The sequence below is a fragment of the Epargyreus clarus genome, unplaced genomic scaffold, assembly GCF_041222505.1.
Source record: "Epargyreus clarus isolate Ecla_fem2 unplaced genomic scaffold, WU_Ecla_fem_2.2 ptg000021l, whole genome shotgun sequence".
Lineage (NCBI taxonomy): Eukaryota > Metazoa > Arthropoda > Insecta > Lepidoptera > Hesperiidae > Epargyreus > Epargyreus clarus.
Window position 1 is genome coordinate 16,062,022 of NW_027332228.1, and position 6,000 is coordinate 16,068,021.

The 6,000-nt window shown below is 34.7% G+C and overlaps 1 protein-coding gene across 1 annotated transcript in view; it reads right to left on the minus strand.

Moving 5' to 3' along the window:
- LOC140751042 (netrin receptor UNC5B) overlaps nt 1-3,566 on the minus strand; it is a 136,519-nt gene extending 132,953 nt beyond the window's left edge. Inside the window, exon 1 of the mRNA XM_073084856.1 lies at nt 3,548-3,566. The gene's annotated coding sequence lies outside the window, so the exon portion shown is untranslated. The remainder of the gene's footprint in view (nt 1-3,547) is intronic.
- Between the last annotated feature and the right edge of the window lie 2,434 nt (nt 3,567-6,000).

Consider the following 6,000-nt stretch of genomic DNA (forward strand, 5'->3'; position numbering starts at 1 on the left):
TAAATAGGTGTTATTTTTAATACTATATTTTTTACGATTATCACTATGATAAATACAGCAGATACTGCTTGTTTAAATTTAAAAATATTTTTAACGACTATTTGGAAAATATAATATTATTTAAATTTAGAATTTGAAATAAGACTACTGTTTCATTTCTGTTCTTGGGGTTATAGAAGTCAATGGGCGGAAGTGACCGTTTGACATTAAGTCAAGTTGTTGGCTTCTTTACAACTACGTAGATTATACCCGCGACTTTTGTGGGATTTAAAGGGAGCGTACACAGAATTTAGTTTCTTAATGAGGAATCAACTATTACTACAGAATATTTAATTACTAATAAAATAATAACGGAATGTTAAAAAATCTCGCATTGTGTTAAAACAATATTAAGATTTGTCATTATTAAATATTATTAAAATATCTTCAATGAACAGAAACAGCCCCCTTACAGTTGACTATAAATTTATTTATTCCCACTGCGGACACCCCTCTGTTTTTATAAGTGGAAAAGGCCTGGAAACTACTGTTCGAAGCTAATCCAATACGGATTGGCGTTGAATGTTTTCTAAGCATTTATAAGACTTAATATGAAAATATGTTATTATGGATGTTATAATTTTCACTCTCTTTAACGATATTCTCATAAGTAAGCTAATATAGTTTATTGGACATTAACTTCTATAACGATTTCTATTTAATAGCCCTAATTTTCCGTTTACAATTTTATAATAGTAAAGATCAATTTTCACTTTCATTTGTGCAACGGTCTCATAAACACACATTAAAGTTAGTTTCATTGGCTATTAAAATTCTATTCTCCAACAATTCCTACTTAATCGCCCTACTTTTCCATTGAGTGTCAATTAGGCGAGCCAAGTTACTTATTATCACATTGAGATCGTTAGAATAGTTAGCGTTACGATTTATCGGATAGCGTGAGTGTGGAAGTGCCTTTGTGTTTTGGTTTTCGATAGCAATGGAAGTGTTAAGTGCGTTTTGTTTTTCACTTGTTTCGATTTTGGTTAGTACGCCAAAAGCACCGGGTTTTTGTTTTGGTGGGACTATCGCTCTGTTAGTAGCGAAAGGGTAGCACGAGATGGTCACTGCCAGACATGGTTTTATTACAACTCGCCATATAATTGGAGTATAATGTAAGGTCGGCCACAAGATGCAATCCAATACATTTGTGGAATTTAATTCATACTCATTTGCTTTTCTATAAACTGACTTACATATGGGGCCATCTTAGTCCTCTACAGTGGCAGTGCATGTGAACGACTTCAGATAGACCATTATATACGGTATCTATTGGTACGTATATAAAGTTGGATGTCCACAGGCTCCAGTGACACTTAGGTATCATCAAGTGGACTTCAATTCACAATTCAAGCAAGCACATTCGCTCCAACAATCTTATAAAAACAGCATAGTTATTCCATCAATCAGAGGTCACTCGCTACTACGAATTAACGCCGATGCGGTCATAGATCCTTCCTACAAAGACCATTGTACTAACTGCGTTAATTTGTTGCTTGAATCTAGGTCGCAACCTCGTCCTGTACTGACTTTACACCCTAAGACGTAGGCTTAAGGTTTAAAAACAACTTGGAGTGAAATAAATACGAGGAATTCTTTTAACGGGACGTATGTAAGTCTGTTCTAGTTGTAGTTAAAAGTAGGTAATTGTAGTTAAAAGGTAAATTTCTATGTGCATTGTAGTCTACTTCAACTACTTAGACCTACAATGTATGACCGTCCGTATGTGGTCCATCTGTAGTTAGTATTTTTAATAACTAGTAACTTGATTTGATAGATTTATATCTATAAGTTAGTCAGAGATGCAGAAACACACATCGTTCGATTGCCAAGTTATCACTTCCATACTTATTTCAGCTTTATAACAGCAGTGTTAAACGTTGTCGATCATTTACTATTGAAATATCATAAAAAAAATTTAAACATTGTACTTAAGATAAGTCGTTTTAAAGTTTTAATTAACAAAGAGCAAAGATAAAATTAACTAATATAACAACAAGTGGTAAAAGGTGGTGGTTTAAAGGTGGTAGAACTCTTTGTGGTTCGACTCCGGCGGCACCACCGCCACACCTATTTCTACCTAATAACAGCAGTGTTAAGCGCTGCTGTGTTCCGGTTTGAAGGGTGTGGTAAGAGAGACAGACTTTTCCGAGGCGTTCCAGCTTAGTCCTCAGGGGTAGCGGCGCATCTGTGGCCGACCTCAAGTAGGAATATCTAATCCTATCTGGGGTTGATTACAGATGTCCATGGGCGGCAGTAGCCACTTACCATCAGGTGGACTGCATGCTCGTCTGCTACTCTTATATTATAAAAAAAAAAAGTATAGGTTAATATGACATAATTATGATATGAAATATGAGCTTCTAATAGATACACCGGACGGATATCGTGTGAATCATCGAATCATAAAACTGATTTCAGAATTTATAACACACGTACATCCGATACGATCCACGCATCACATCGGAAGCTGAAACTATAAAGCATAGCTTTCGCGGCTTGCGAAATAATGTGTCGTCTTTGCGTATGCAGTCTCGCAGTCTCTTCAATTATAACATTCGGGTGTAAACAATGACATAATAGAACTATCAAACTTTGTCTTTTTACAATTTCCATAATTTTGCATTCGGCGAATATCATTAAAGTTATTCTACAAATTCTAAATGCCACAAATATTTAAAAATAGGTTTCTACACTCACAGACCCACACAAGGATTTCCTGCACCGTGGGTGCAATGGACACACACAAAGACTAATACAAAAACAACCAGACACCAGAACAAGTATCTATATTCATCATTTAGATGTCTGTCTGGCCGGGGATCGAACTCGGAACACTTTGGGCGTCAGACCGCCATAGTGACCGCCACACGGTTATCGTATTACCGGATGATTTAAAGATCAATTCAAAAAGCATAGATAGAGTCGTGAGCTTATCTAGTTATATTCAACATAGGTATGCGCGTATCTTAAAATCATTGTACTTATTAATAAATAACTACTCTACTAACTATACTATTACCATTTCTTTATTTTCTCGATGACAGTTCTTTGTAGTGTTGTGACCAAATAAGCAATGCTATCGATCGCATATATTTATTATATGTATTTTAAACAAAGACATATACAACAAAGCTTACGCCGTAAGACATAAAAATAAGCTTCGAAAAATTAGGCATTAAGAAGTAGGCATTATCAATCAAAAATTTATACGTGTAACATCTTGTAATGAAATATAATATTATAAGTATATGTAACGGGTCCGTTCTCGTGTTACGTTTATCGTTATCATTATGTATAGCACATCACTACCTGTCCACGAAGTACAGTATTATCTGTGTGACATTTTAACGTAAACAACACAAAATGTAGGGCGTCGATCTGTCATCGAGTAAATAAAGAAATGGAAATAGTATTATAAATAATTCCTCGAAATGGTTACCATTTATCACATACCAATCGCATTCTTAACCATTATCAATAACACGTGACAATCAAATAAACTTACATCAACCGCAACACAACACAAGAACAAAACACGTTAGAACAAAATTGTCCAGAACAATCCAGCTTAGCTTAGAACAACCGGGCTTTGCAAAAGCCTAAGTCGGACTGCAGCGTACGGGCAGTGTTCCCGTTTTTCTAACATTGTGTTTGCTTGTTCAAAACGTGTGTGAGCGATGCTCGGTTTTTCACTGAATAAAATCCAATAAATGTATTCTTGTTTTTAGTGCTTAGGTGGAGACCCAGGTTCGATCCGTATTAAGGTAGTTTTAATATAATAACGTTATTTGATCAAAAGTTGCCATATTTAAGATTTGGTGCTACGACTGACGTATATTTTCTATATAGTTTTGAAGGTGGTAGAACCCTCTGTGGTTCCACTCTGGCGGCACCATCGTCATACCTATTTCTGTCTAATAACAGCAGTCTTAAACACTCCTGTGTTCTGGTTGGAAGGGTGTGGTATAGGAGACATACTTTTCCGAGGCATTCCAGCTTAATCTTCAGAAGTAGCAGCGCTATTGTGGCCGACCTCTGATAGGTACCTTATTTAATCTGGGGTTAATTACAGATGTCCATGGGCAGCAGTAGACACTTATCATCAGGTGGACTACATGCTCTGATGTTACTCCTATAGTATAAAAAATGGTGTAAAAGTGACTCTTACAGAGACCAGAGAATTTATCCTTAGAAAAAAACGGATGTTGAATAACTAAAGTCAGTAACATTGCAATGTAACTTGATATGTTAGTAGTTAATTACACAGCTAGTTTATATTACGGAAGTAGTAAAACGACCATGCGGTCAACGTTAAGTTAAGGTAGGTTCCAGTTATTGCTACTTAATTTATTTATTTCATGCTTTCTTAGCGTAAATTGAGCAAATAATTAGAGACTGGCCCACTTTTCACCTGCTCAATTCACCTGCTCAATCCCTGTCTCCCCCTAAACGAAGCTATATCTCCAGCACATATAACAGGAACTCTAGAAGTTGATCAATGCGTTGACAACCCTGAAGACTAAGTTAGAATGCTTCATAAATATGTAATGCCTTAAGTTTATATATACCAGTACAATTATTAACCAATAAACATAAAACTATGTTACTATATTCTTACAAATTTTACAAAATTATTCGTCAGTACAATTCGGAACGTTACCAAAAACAGTTAACCCAGAATTCCATATTTTGTAATTTGAAAATCAAATGAGAACGACCTTTGCTTCAAGTTACAGTATTACATGCAAATTACTCATAATGTATGGATTGACAAACTCACCTTTGAATATTATAATAATTATAGGCGGTAGAGCCCTTTTTGGATTGCCTCCGGAGTCACCATCACACTTATTTTTGGCTATAAGCAATACTGTGATATCGAGATTTGAAGGGTGTGGTAAATGACTTAATACGAAAAATTCCAATCAACGGTGTGGCAAGGCATCCCATCCCATCTGGTATATTGACGGTAGCACTTATATATTATGGGTTGGTACAATTCATCTGATGGTAAATGGCTGCCGTCAAGAAAAAAATTGTAGATTTTTGAATTAAGAAGAATATCTTGCGATAGCCTTGCGTTATTCATTGTATTCAAGTTTCTTCAACACTATGTATTTACACAGTATATGTTTATCTTTCTTATATATAAAATTCTCGTGTCACAATGTTAGTTGCCGTTTTCCTCCGAAACGGCTTTACCGATTGTCACCAAATTTTATATGCATATTCAGTAGGTCTGAGAATCGGCTACTATCTATTTTTCATACCCGTAAGTGATAAGCGTTGTTCACCCTTAATTTATTTTTATTTATATGGCAAGACATAGTTTGACGGGTCAGCTAGTAGTGTATAAAACTTTTATAAATAATGGAAGCACATTTTTTGCAAATCTTATCATGATTACAACAAAAACTTAGTTTAAACGGTGAATGTTTTCGCAATTAATCCACTAAGGACAATATGAGACTACAATTCCCTGTAAACAGAACTATTGCAGAGAGGAAAGGCTTACCTTATAATAGCGTCTCACGTCCTTACCTTGAGTAAATATTAGGAAGATGGGAACAGTCTAAATATATGTTTTAATGACCTCTGTTCAGTGCGCGATTGTGATGAATAATAATAATCATTATAGTATAATGATAAACAAACAAAATTATTTTATATAAAAATATATTTTGACCAGATGAATTATATGCAGTATGGAAATAATAATAATAGGTAGAATCGTATTGTTATCGTATCAATCAAATAGGTCAATAGGTGTAACATTGTAAAACTTTGTACATTTTTAAACTATAACAATTTAGGATCATTTACTTAAATACGACTTAAATATTTACAACCTAATAAAGATGATTCTATTAATTCTTTTGCAATTTAACAGAATTTTCAAACAGTTCTTTTCGTACAAATTCCCATATCTAACAGTAGATAAAGGTGCCAATTCCAGTT